Raw genomic sequence first — 14,039 nt, forward strand, 5'->3', positions numbered from 1 at the left:
CTGCCAACTCTGTTGTTTTTTTACTCTCCTAAGTGTTTAGAACAGTGCTCTACCCACAGTGAGAGCTCAATAAACCCCACTGATTGATCAGCATTTTCAGTCACAAGCACAACCGCGAGGTGAATTTCACCAATAGTGGCATCTTCAAGAACAAAGGATGATCGCTATAGAGATTTATAGCTACTTAATAATCTTTCTAAATAGCTTGTCGATCACATTACACCCCTTCCTTAAAAACCTTCCTATTGTTCCTACCGTTTTCACATAAAACAAAAGCTCCTGGCCACGGGCTTCAAAGCAGTTGATTTTCTCTTTAGCTAACTGCTCTCTTCTCCCCCTACACTCCAACTCCTGATAGATGAAAATTCCTTAACTGTTTTTCACACTCAACTTTCCTTCCATGGATCTACTGCTCACACTGTTGTCCCTCCCTAGAACTCCTTCCCTCCTCTGCTTTGCCAGATCACACCCCTCCAGGTGCTATTCCCTGATGACCCCAATTATCTACTGGTTCCGCAGCCCTTCAGACACCTGAGGATTCTTTACACACTGAGCTGTTTTGGTTTTTTTTAATTTTTTTATGGTACTCAAGTGCTTAGTATGTGCCAGGCACTGTACTGAGCACTGGGATACATACAAGGTTGTCAGGTTGGCCACAGACCCCGTCCCTCGTGGGACTCAAAATCTAATCCCCGTTTTACAGGTGAGGTAACTGAAGCACACAGAGGTTAAGTGACTTGTAAAAGGTCACACGGCACACAAGTGGCAGAGCGGAGATTAGAACCCAGATCTCTCTGACTCCCAGGCCTAGGCTCTATCCACTAGGCCAGGCTGATTCGCGTGGCTCAGTGGAAAGAGCCTGGGCTTCGGAGTCAGAGGTCATGAGTTCGACTCCGGGCTCTGCCACTCGTCAGCTGGGTGACTGTGGCCAAGTCACTTCGCTTCTCGGTGCCTCAGTTACCTCATCTGTAAAATGGGGATTAACCGTGAGCCTCACGTGAGACAACCTGATGACCCTGTATCTCCCCCAGCGCTTAGAACAGTGCTCTGCACATAGTAAGCGCTTAACAAATACCAACATTATCATTTTGTTGTTGATTTATATGTCCACTTTTCTCATCCCTATTCTTGTATATTCATCATTATTCATGCTTCAATTCATGTCACACCCTGTCATGCTAACTAAGCTCAAGGGCAGGGATCATGCCTTTTTCATGTCCACAGCCTACTACGGTGATTTCTACATGGGAGTGCTCAATACGCCTTGGTAATCACAATACAGAAAGGAATGACTGTCTTCACATATATGGAGAGTTATTACAAAGAAGCCACAGAACAGTTCATCTCTACGATCTCAGAGAAACTAAGGTAACGAAAAGGATTTTAACTGCAGCAAGACAGAGCTTGGTTAGATGGATACAAGAACTGCCTGGCAGGAAAGGTAATCCAATACTGGAAAGCTGCAGAATCTTGGAGAATGTAAAGAAAAAAGTGGGTTTAACCATCCATCCTGCGTGACCGACATCGAGTAGACCAGAAGCGGAATCCCCTAGTGGAAAGAGAGATGGAGTGGGGAGTTAAAAGACTTAGGTCGTAGGCCAGCGGCTGGCCTGCCGTTCGACCTCAGGCAAGCCACTTAACTTCTCTGTGCCTCAGTTACCGCATTTGTAAAATGGGGATTAAAACTGTGAGCCCCACGTGGGACAACCTGATCACCCTGCATCTACCCCAGCGCTTAGAACCGTGCTCTGCACATAGTAAGCGCTTAACAAATACCAATATTATTATTATCATTATTATTATTATTAACAACCCCGAACCTCCAACAGCTAAAGCTGATCCCTGTCCGCGCCATCCACAACAAGCCGCAGGCCTCCTGCCCTGGCCTCCCTGGGCACCTCCGAAACACCCCATAAGTGACAGGACCTAAGCCCGCCCACTGTCTCCCACCAGAGAATCCATCAACATCTCCATTAATCCACTGGCAAATTGGAAACGAATGCCTGCCTCTCCCTTCCTCCCAGGGTTGATTCAAGGATAACTGCCGGGAAAGTGTTTTGGAAAAAAAACCACCACCACAAATTTGAGGCATTAAAAGAACAACGACTTCCCAGTTCTTTATGGGGATGACAGGAAGCATGACCTGGAATGGGAGACACGGACGGTTCTGTCCACCATATTTAACGTTGCCGACAGTGAATCGCTAGCTGGTATGGGGGTGTGAGGGAGGAGACGGCAGCCCCTTCCAATCGATTCTGGTATTTGGGGTGTGGCAATAGCTGCCATATGCAATTTTTTTCGGCCAGAGAAGGATTGGAGGGCCGCTCCGTATGGACCATGTCGGGGAATTATTTCACGACCTTTAAATGCGAATGAAATCATTACGTTAAATGCTTAAATGACATTCAGTGATCTAGCCCTAGGCGGAAGGCCGGTATGAAAAAGGATACCCGTGAAGCTGTGTACATCGGGACCCCTCCCCCGGCCTCAAGGGCGGTCCCGGAGGGAAGCCACTGCGTCTCTGGAACGGCATCGTGCGGTTTACACGGCCGCAAATCTACCGACATTTTTTTGTTTGCTTTTGAGAGGGTACGCGTTGAGTGGCTACTGTGTGCCAGACACCAGTACTAATCAGTGCGGAAGTTACAAGATAATCAGGTTAGAGACAGTCCCTGTACCACACGGGGACTCACAGCCTAGGTAGAAGGGAGGAGGATTTAAGGTGAGATAACTGCGACACAGAAAAGTAAAATGCCCTGCCCGCGGTCACCCAGCAGACAAGTGGCTAAGCCAGAATTAGAACCCAGGTCTTCTGACTCTCAGGCCGGCGCTCTCTCCACTACGCCGCACCGCTTCGTAGAGACGTGTCATCCGTAGCCCTCGGACGGCCAATAAAGTACCAAACGATACACTGAGCGTACAGTCGGATTGGAAGAGTCCGTCCGGTTCAATCCCCTGCCCCTCTGTAGGTCCGCGACCGCCTCTATTCGTGTAATCTCCGGGAGGGGTGGAGGGCAATGTACGCCGCTCTGGTTGCCACGACAACGGGCGACGAGCGATGTCACATACGCGTCGACGAATGACTTCCCAGAGACTGGTTGGGTTTGTGTATCTGTCCGGTTGGCATGGGAACAGGAAATGAATATCATCAAGATCAAGTGAGGAGTGCTACTGCTGAGACACATACACTGAGCTCCAGACGGAGTAGAGACATACCCACAGATTCTGACAGACACAGGCTAAGAAAAATGTGAAAAATGGACTTGAGGTCCCTTCGGTCCAAAAGGTTTGGGAAGCATTCTTTATGTCTCTCCTCCTAACTAGACTCAAAAAAGAGAAGAAGAAAGGATGACGGTCAGGGTCACCATATATCGTCCCAATTGCCTCCCCGCATCGGATCGCCGGCTGGAAGGGTGGGGAAGGGGGCTCTGAAGGTCTGCTGTCCGCCCCGGGACCCCCACCTCCACAATCCGTCCCCCACTTCTAGGCAAAGCTCCCACAGTAGGTCACCATCCCTACCGTCTCCTCATCCACCACTCTATAAGAAGAAAGAAGAGAAGCGGCGTGGCTCAGTGGAAAGAGGCCGGGCTTTGGAGTCAGAGATCATGGGTTCGAATCCCGGCTCCGCCACTTGTCAGCTGTGTGACCGTGGGCAAGTCACTTCACTTCTCTGGGCCTCAGTTACCTCATCTGTAAAATGGGGATTAAGACTGTGAGCCCCACGTGGGACAACCTGATTCCCTTGTGTCTACCCCAGCGCTTAGAACAGTGCTCTGCACATAGTCAGCGCTTAACAAATACCAATATTATTAAGAAATCTCTTCCCACGGCCTCCAACCCTCCCGTCACCACGAACGGAAAAGCCCTGATGGGGGAAATAGCCCTCCCCCACCCCCTTCATCCAACCGAAGCCCCCGTGAAAGCACCCTTCCCCTCCCCAACTCTCTCCTTTCCCCCTTCACCTCGTCCCTGGTTCTCAGCTTCAACCCCCGCAGGACCGTTCAACCCTCGCCTCGGCCTTCTTCTGGAATCACCCGTCTTTCCCCTACTCCCTAAAAATGCCTTTGCTGCTGCTTCCGACACCTTTGGGATTTTTTAGGCGGACGCTTCAAGTCAGGCTCCCCCTTAAGCGACGACCTGAGGGACGGCACCCCAAGGCCCTTTTACCATCAGACTTGTTGGACGCTGTACTTACACACTGCCTTTTGTTATTGGGAGCCTCTGGAGCTCCAGGGATCATGTCCAACTCTCACCAGTGTATTTTTTCTCCAGCGCTTGACACAATGTTCCGCACGCAGTAATGGCTTAATAAACACTACTACTGCTAAAGCTCCCAATCAGTCAGTTGTACGTATTGGGCGCTTACTACACAGAGAACACTGTAGAGATGCCCACAGATTACCAGGGGAGACAGACATTAAAATAAATTACGGACAGAGGGCAAGGGGTCAGTGGCAGGACAGACGAGATCCTGGTACAGAGTGTAAATCCGCTTTAGAGGAGGAGAGGAACAGATTATTATTATAAATATGAGTGTCGGTCATTATACGCATGTACGTGTGAATCTGTGAATGTGAGCAAGTACTCCCGTTGCTGTCCGTGTGACTGTCCTCAAAGTTTTTTAGGATCACACCTTTGTAAAGGAGTGAACTAAAAGAGGATGTGGAGAACTTGAAAAGGGTCGGAAAAGAGAAACCAACATGACCGAAAGGAAAATAGGAATTCTTCAAAAATTTCAGGCTAATTAATTTAGTGTGGAAAGAAGCCAAAATGTGGCTTTCCTCCAGTCATAAGAATTATTATTAAAAGGTGGTTGCCTATTAATTGTTCTCTGCCCTCACAGAGAACAGGGGAAAGGAAATACTTAAACTGGAGTTAGCTTTTCTTGAGCATCCAATGTGAACAGCAGGGTGCTGGATTACAAGAAGGCAGTCGCCTCCCACCTAGACAGTAAAGTCCTCGTGGGCGGGGATCTCGTCTATCAACTCTACCGCACTGTACACTCCAAAGTGCTCAGCACAGTGCTCTGCGTACAGTTAGCATGGGGCACCATTTCGGCCCTTAGAGAATTCACAATCTAACAGACATAAAAGTAAGTATATTTATGCCTTCAAGGGACATAAAGATGTACGTTGAGCTTCAGAAAAGAGAAATAATCATTGGTATTTACTGGGCACTTACTGTGTGAGAACACGGTACTGAGTCCTTGGGAAAGTTCAGTACAACAGAGTGGACAACAGAGTGGACAGCCACAATGCCTGTACACAAGATGCTTACAATCTAAAGGACACACACGTCACAACACGAATGTCGGAAAAGGGCTACTGGAGGAAGTGGTGTGACTAAAGTCCAGCGGAGTTAAACTGGGCACATTTCCCTAGGGATAAAGAAGAGTCTTCTGACTGCAAAAGATTAGATTCTCAAAAATATTGTAGAATATCCTCACCTAGACCAGGAGACAAAACTGACCGTCTTGGATGGCTTCAGTGCAGACCTACAGGAGGCTGCACTAATTCCTTGAGTTCCTAACCAGTTGTGGAATTAGGTAACAAATGAAAAATATCAAACAGATGACTATTATTATGGTATCTGTTAAACACATACTACGTGTCAAGCACAGTCTAAGCGTCGGAGTAGGTACAAGTTATTCAGGTTGGACACGGTTCCCGTCCCACATGGGCCTCACAGTCTAAGAGGGTGAACGGATACTGAATCCTCATTTTACAGTTGAGGAAACTGAGGCACAGCGAAATTGAGTGACTTGACTGGGGTCACACAGCAGATGAATGGCAGAGCTAGGACGAGGACCCAGGTACACGCTCTTTCACTAGGCCACGCTGTTTCTCACGTGTGAGACTGTGACCGGAACGTATTGGGGTTCTGCACTCCCTCCCCTCCCCAGCAGCAGCAAAGGGTCCGACCACCTTCCAGGAGGAGGTCAAGGCCGGGCACCGGAGTGTTGACGGAGCTGTGGGTGGAGTGTAATCCAAGTGCTCAGTACAGCGCTCTGCACGCAGTAAGCGCTCAATGAATACGACTCAATGAATACTCCACAGCCCCCGGAAGCCTGAGCGGCTCTCTCGGCTCATAGATTCTCAACTCTCCCCCTCGCCCGGAATTCCGGCGGAGCCGAAAGTGACCCTCACCCCGGTCCCGTGCTCAAACAGATCATCATAATTAACTGCTGGCTTGTCTCCTGGCTTCTCTCTATTCTCTCAACTCACTTGGGGTTCCTGGCCACAGCCTGCCGCGCTCGGGGAGCACTCTTTTCGGGACTGAGCACTGGGGTGTTTGTCATCCACCGGCAGGAGGGGGTTCTCTGTCTTAGCTAGAGAGAGACAGACCCTACTTGGGTAGGATTGACGTGGTGGGGAAACGGCGACGGAGAAAGAGTCCGGCAGTCTGCCTTCCTTTCCTAACGGAGGGGTCGGTCAGTCCATGGACTGTTCTCAGCTAGCCAGCCCAGATCCGTGGACCATCGTAAAAGCATAAACGATGCCATTACAATCGGGCCAGGGGCCCAGCCAGGCTAGAATCCAGTCTCCCTCAGTGGCAACAAGATGCACGGAAAAACGATAAAAGCAACGGTTACCTTTATGATCGTGTGGATGTACCGTACGATATCCCTCTCGCTTTTCCCTCTCTAGTTCTGATTCCACTCTACTAGCCTTATCCTCTATTATTTTAACTACAACCATTTTGAACTTGCTGCCCTCTATACGACTGCCCAGATACAGTCCCTCTTCACAGGCCTGAGAATCAAAGGACCTGGCTTTTAATCTTACCTGCTGTGTGACTTTGGACAAGTCATTTAACGTCTCTGAGCTTCATTTTTTCCATCTGTAAAATGGGGGACTAAAGACCTGTTTTTCCACCTTCCTAGACCACGAACCACATGAGGGACCAGAACTGTGCCCGACCTGATGTTCTTTTATCTACCCGGTGCTTAGTACAGAGCTTGTCACAGAATTAGCACTAAACAAATATACTCTCCCAAGCACTTAGTCCAACATTCAGTAAATACGACTGCCTGATTGATTCCCAATAATTATCTTTACAATATCGCCAAGATCCGCCCTTTCCTCTCCACCCAAACGGCTACCTTACTGCTACGGGCTCTCGTTATATCCCGGCTAGACTACTGTGTCAGCCTTCTCTCTGACCTCCCTTCCTCCTCTCTCGCCCCGCTCCGGTCTATTCTTCACTCCGCTGCCCGGCTCATCTTCCCGCAGAAACGATCTGGGCCTGTCACTCCCCTTCTTAAACAACTCCAGTGGTTGCCTATCGACCTCCGCTCCAAACAAAAACTCCTCACTCTAGGCTTCGAGGCTCTCCGTCACCTTGCCCCTCCCTACCTCTCCTCCCTTCTCTCTTTCTACCGCCCACCCCGCACGCTCCGCTCCTCCGCCGCCCGCCTCCTCGCCGTCCCTCGGTCTCGCCCGACCCGCCGTCGACCCCCGGGCCACGTCCTCCCGCGGTCCCGGAACGCCCTCCCTCCTCACCTCCGCCAAACCGATTCTCTTCCCCTCTTCAAAACCCTACTTAAAACTCACCTCCTCCAAGAGGCCTGCCCAGACTGAGCTCCTCTTCTCCCTATACTCCCTCTACCACCCCCCCTTCACCTCTCTGCAGCTAAACCCTCTTTTCCCCCTTTCTCTCTGCTCCTCCCCCTCTCCCTTCCCATCCCCTCAGCACCGTACTCGTCCGCTCAACTGTACATATTTCCGTTACCCTATTTATTTTGTTAATGAATTGTACATCGCCTCGATTCTATTTAGTTGCCATTGTTTTTACGAGATGTTCTTCCCCTCGACTCTATTTATCGCCATTGTTCTTCTCTGTCCGTCTCCCCCGATCAGACCGTAAGCCCGTCAAACGGCAGGGACCGTCTCTATCTGTTGCCGACTTGTTCATTCCAAGCGCTTAGTACAGTGCTCTGCACATAGTAAGCGCTCAATAAATACTATTGAATGAATGAATGAATGAATGAATTATTATTATGCAGTAAAAGCCTACCGCGATAAGAAACTACACTCAGTTCTCCCATAATATGTGGGTTACAGTCTCTTCACGTACCTCCCGTCAAGGAAAAGTCAGGCTACGGTAGACACTCCCTGACCAGTGACGCACGTCGGTACGGAACTAATTTTTCTGACCCCGCGATCACACTCTATCCAGACAGATGTTGTAGGTAAAACGTTCATTCGTTTCCTATCTGCACAGTGCGGGGGCGAAACACGTATCATGGGAAATCTAAGCACAGCACAGAGTAAAAAACAAGGACCGACACAATAGGAAGGACAACGAGAAAAGGAGTCGAAGAATAGTGCCGGAGGCCACAGCCCGCGGGTCATTCACAGTTCCCAGTCAGGACCATCCACGCTCTAAACCGGCACAACCTTTCCAGCATTCCAGGGATCAGGAAGCCTGGCCTGTTCCTCTCTAGGCTGTGGGGAGCTCGGTGAGAAATCCCGAGCACAGATGTGGACCTGATGATTTTGCTCCCTTGCAGGGGAGAAAAGCTGCAATTCGCCGCCGCAGCGAAAGGGCTTTTTAAGAAACGGTTAATCCTCCCCTCAGCCCCCACCCCCCAGCTATTGTGTTCAACCAATTGGTTTCCCTGTGATACCCTTATCAGGGTCACATTTAAAATCGATTTTGGCTTTCCCGAATAAGTTTCGAAGTCTCCAAAACTGTATCAAAATCGGTTTTTCCCCAGCTCTGTTGCAAATTCAGTTTTCTAAAAATGATGTATATACTAATTATTAAGCATACATTGGCGAGCCTCGCCACTTTGGACAGTGCGGCTTGCTACGCTCTCCAATTCGAAATCTTCCCCGTTCCGACTCCCCGGAGAGCAATTTATGAGGTAGAGAAATGAAGGAACAGGAGCGTGAACCTCTGATGGGCCTTACAAATTACTCAGTAAAGCCAATGTTCAGACTAAATATGGAAAAAATCTTTAATAACTCAGTTGCTATAGCAGTGCTCTTTGGCTAGCACCTGACTCAAGCTTGTGCAAAAAGCAGGGTTGGCTACCGGAATTTGAGAAGAGAACTGCGTTGGAGCGGAGCTGCCGGGAAACCGTACCACTTCAGAAATATCGGGGTACTCCGGCTAAAAGGGGCCCGTAGGCGGTGACGAAGATCTGAAGGACGTCGCCTCTGCTCAGAGTAAGCCTAAGGTACGGCATGAGAAGCAGCACGACCTAGTGGAAAGAGCTTGGGCCTGGGAGTCGGAGGACCCGGGTTCTAATCCCGGCTCCGACGCTTGTCCGTGGCAAGTCACTTAACTTCTCTGTGCCTCAGTTGCCTCATCTGCAAAATGGGGCTTCAATGTCTGTCGGGTGTTCGATACCTCCCACTTAAATTGCGAGCCCCATGCGGGATCTGATTACCTGGAATTTAACCCAACCCTTAGTACAGTGCTTGACAGAGAGTAAGCGCTTAACAGATACCACAATTAAATGCCACATGTAGCTGTATGAACGAATTTTCATTCTCTGACTTCAGTCAGAGACTTCACCACGAGGCCATTAGTGACAGCGGCGGGCGCGCCGGGAGCCCGTCGTTGGGCCGGGATTGTCTCTGTCCGTTGCCGAATTGTACATTCCAAGCGCTTAGTACAGAGCTCTGCACCCAGTAAGCGCTCAATAAATACGACTGAATGAATGAACTGACTTCAGCCACCGTCCCCAGACCTTCCGCCGGGGGAACGGTGAAGGAGGGGGCAGAAGAAGAGCCAGGCTCCGAGTCTACCCTAGAGAAGCAGTCCTCCTCTCCTACTCGCCTGACGGTCTCTCTCCCAAAAGGCACATCTACCGGCTCACAAACTGGACGGACAACGGGCGGTAACGCTAAGAGAAATGGTTACGGTTTCCAACCGTCGCGACGAGTGGGTAAAAAATCAGAGCAAAATGACGACTGGGTTAGCACACGAATCAGGAGATTAGTTGCTATCAGTACACAGCTGCATCCTGAACTAATCTGATTAAGCAATTACTTTCTCATTTTGAATACTATCCTGCCCTCCCAAAGACCAGAAGACTAAAAATAACCTACGATTTTGGCCCTTCACTGTAATCCTTCACCACGTCTGACCCCATTACCTTGCATCTATCCCAACACTTAGTACGGTGCTCGGCACCTAATAGGCACCTTACAAAAAATACGATTATTCATAATAATCTGGGGGCTAGCATCCGCTTTTTTCCTTCTCCGGTAAGGAACCCTACTAGAGCTTCTTCTGAAGCCAACGGCAATCTGAGAAAAGTGAGATTAGAATGTAATATCCTTGAGGCGGGAATCACGTCTACCGATCCTACTGCATCATACTTCTCCGGTGCTTAGTACAGACAAAACACAGAAAGCACTCAATATATCCCATCGATTGATTGAGATCACGGTCGCAGTCACAGCCTCCCCTCCTAACTAAAAATTACCAACTCGCTGAGATTGAGAATCTTTTTTTCTACAGTAAGAGTCCCTTTTAAATTAAAAATGTGGCTTTAAAAATAATCATATTGCATTTCTCCCACTGATCGATAAGAAAGACTTGTCAGACGGGGGGATTTGTGGATAACGATATCAACTCTGAGGACTTTGCTCGTTTACATTTCAACTCCATAGGCTTAAATTATGCCGTGTCTCACTAAATCGCAGATCCAACCCTCTCGGAGTTTTAAATAGATTATTGGTTTTCTTCCTGATCTAGCATTTGCCTTTTTATGTAAATGTGTGCGGTCCCATGTCATTATGAAATGATAATCAGCCAGAAGAACGCTTAAGAGGTCATCTGGCCCCAGATGACTCCCCGCCTCAGGACAGGGTTCGTTTTAAGCCTCCTGGGAAAAGCTCCAGGATAATGGAGTTTCCCCTTGAATTTCTAATAGCCAGGCTCCTAGTCCTCCGTGGCCGGGAGCCCGGTGGGCCGGCCCCATATCTAGGAAAATGAGACTTGAAGCAAATAGTTTGGAGTCTATTCCAACAGGCCCAGAATGGACGATCAGGTGCCAAAACCCCATTTCTGAAGCAGATGAGGTCTTTCTAGGAAGGAAGACGTTCAGCGATGCCGAGGCGGCCTTCCAGCTCCTGGCGTCGTTTTTAGAATACAAGCAGGAAAGGGGTCTGGGTAACACTCAGCCAATGAGCAAGCTTTTTCATTTATAGTCTGGGGAATCCCTAACACATCCAAGAGATGTGTTGAGGTGAGCGGAATGGAAATTTCCATTTGATTCATGGGAACCTCCACTCTAGAGCGTAGCGGTTCTCTAGCCAGTGAAGATTTCTGCCTTCGCGGGACCGTTCCTGGAAATCTTGGGAGGGCATCCGTTACTCTCCTCATCCACTGAGTGGACCATCACCTAGGCAGGCTTAGAACTTGCCCTTCTTGTGGCAACATTTGAATTTTTAAAAAAAAAATCATTGTTGTGCCAGACAAATTATTTCCGGAAGGATATCTGCTGAAAAAGCCCCAGAGGCATATCGACCCACGGGACCTGGGTTCTAATCCCAGCTCTGCCACTTGCCTGCTGTGTGATCTGGAGCAAGTCACTTAACTTCTCTGTGCCTCGTTTCTTCATCTGGAAAATGGGGATTCGATACCTTTCCTCCCGCCATCTTTAAATGTGAGTCCCATGTGGGGCAGGCACCGTGCTAGACTTGATAGCCTTGAACAGTGCTGAGCACCTTGTTTTTTTTCTTAAATGGTATTTGTTAAGTGCCTCCTATTAAAGCCAGAAACTGTCCTAAGCACTAGGGTAGACACGAGATAAAAAGGTTGGACACATTTCAACCAGTCTTAATGCCCATTTTACAGATGAGGTAACTGAGGCACAGAGAAGTTAAGTGATCTGTCCAAGATCGCACAGCAGTCAAGCGGCAGAGCCGGGATTAAAACCCAGCTCCTCTGATTCCCAGGTCCATTCTCTTTCCACTAGGCCACACTGCTTCTCACACTAACAACTACACAAGAGCTACACAATTATTAACAACAGTTACAACCGCTCACAACTTAACAGTGAACTCTCAAAAGTAGGGCCAGAACTCACTTAAATTCAATACCAAAACACAAGCAACTTAGGTAAGATTTGGAACGGGCTCCCTGCTAAGAGTCACGACAAACACCATCCGTATGGACCAGTCCATTTCGCTTCCTGGATCTAGAAATAATACTCAATATCTTACACACAAGCCACTGATTTTCATAACCATCCAAACACACACAGCTTTTGTCTGGGATGTTCACTTTTTAAAAACCTAATTTCGGTCTGACTTAACTGAAGAGAAAAAGAAAACCCACTCCTTGATCTTCGAGGGGAAAATATTGAATTGCACATTTATTCCTTCCATATCAGCCCGATACCACTGACAAATAAGACCGGTCCCTTTCTTGCCCCGCTCCCAAAAAATTGCTATATAATTCCAGGAGTCCTTTCAGTCGAAACCGACTAAAATCCTGCACAAAAACCCAAGCCTTTAAAACTATAGCAATGTTCCTTTTTTTTTTTTTAACTGTCCCATGCAAATCATTTCAGGCTCTCCCCTCTATCTTTTCCATCACAAATTACATCACACCACCTGTTGTATAAGCAGTGGATATTTTCACAATTCCTAAAAACTCCTGTTTCCCACCCCTCTCTAAAAATCAAATTTAAGAGAAGTTACTATCAACATATGAATAGTTTACTCCCCTTTTCTTATGCTGTATAAAGATAACAGAAGTCCACCTCTAAGTACAGATCATTTCGTTAGTGAAGTGAGTTTTGGCAAAGTCGACCGTCACGAAAAATGATCCGAATCTCTAAGGCTTAAACCGAAAAAGGGCAACTCTAAAGAACTCGCGAAACACTTCGAAGGCTTTAGCAGTCCCTTCCGGGCGGCCCAAGGGAGGATACCGTCCAATTCTCCTCGGAAACGGTAAAGGGCTCGATTTAAGCATCGGCAGGAGGTGCGATCCCTCTCGACGCAAACCTGAGTTTCAGGAGGAGAGAACAGAATGTTTCGAAACGGCAAAGGCCTTTCATCTCAGTTGGTCTCCGTAAGTACGGTCTACCGGATGCCGGGGGAGAAAAGCTGAAGAACACCACCTAGGTTTCATTAGACATTAAAAAAGAGAAAGGAAAAACCAAACCCACTGGAGAAAACACCACCTCGGTTTCATTAGACATTAAAAAAGAGAAAGGAAAGAACAAACCCAACCGGGCATTAGGATGTGTCTCCAACAAACACGACCCATCGGGTCATTCCTAGTCGGCGAGCAACTATATCCCTCGAAGATTAGAAGCGCAACATCCCCTTCCCCTGTTTCAAAAACAACATCGCTTCTAAAAACACACGCCGCAACGTCTCCGGTTGACAGGGAGAGAGAAACAATAGCAATTTTCATGTCATTCCCAGGTTCGGCATCTCATTTTTCCATCTCGATCGACACGTCCCCGAAGCGGCGGCCTCGACGCGATCGTAGAGATGGAAAAGGGCTAGGTTCTGGGATGACCTCCCGTCACCTCTCGTCGCCAGCTTACCTGATGCCAAGACAACTGGAAGGAAAGAAAGGAAAATCACAGCCAAGCCAAGCTCCCCCATCCCCATCCCCAGTGATCAATCTGGGATGCCTTCCTCTATGATGGTTCAGGTTTCCTGGCTCCAGTGGAGGGGAGGATCCATTCGAGTTTCTGCTTCGGCAAAGACAACAGAGAGACCTTTCCAGAATCCTCTCCGCTGCCTCTTCCGAGAGTCCCTCGGTGGGGCCCAACGTATATCAGAAAAGAGCTTTAAAAAAAAGGAGAGAGGAAAAAGGGGTGGGGGGGGGTGGGGGAGGAGGGAGCAAAGAGGCAACGTGCGCCCAACGAGGGAGCGCCATCTACTGGCCGACGGGGGCAGTGCCGGGGCGCACGCTCTCCGGCCGGTCCTGGGGTGACGTCACCGGCAGGGGGGAGCCTATGGGGAGTCACGCGCCCGCCAAGAGGAGGGGGCGGAAGTGGGAGCGCGTGCGCGCGCGCGCGGGAGGGGGCGCGCGCGCGTGGGGGGGAAGATTGACAG

General features: G+C 49.0%; 1 protein-coding gene across 10 annotated transcripts in view; it reads right to left on the bottom strand.

Annotated features, from left to right (window-relative positions):
* Positions 1-13,775, bottom strand: part of SCN3A (sodium voltage-gated channel alpha subunit 3) — a 113,879-nt gene extending 100,104 nt beyond the window's left edge. For all 10 annotated transcript variants that reach the window (XM_029071783.2, XM_029071780.2, XM_029071778.2 and 7 more), the window contains exon 1: positions 13,523-13,775. The gene's annotated coding sequence lies outside the window, so the exon portion shown is untranslated. The remainder of the gene's footprint in view (positions 1-13,522) is intronic.
* Positions 13,776-14,039: the final 264 nt, after the last annotated feature.

Source organism: Ornithorhynchus anatinus, chromosome 9, assembly GCF_004115215.2.
Source record: "Ornithorhynchus anatinus isolate Pmale09 chromosome 9, mOrnAna1.pri.v4, whole genome shotgun sequence".
NCBI lineage: Eukaryota > Metazoa > Chordata > Mammalia > Monotremata > Ornithorhynchidae > Ornithorhynchus > Ornithorhynchus anatinus.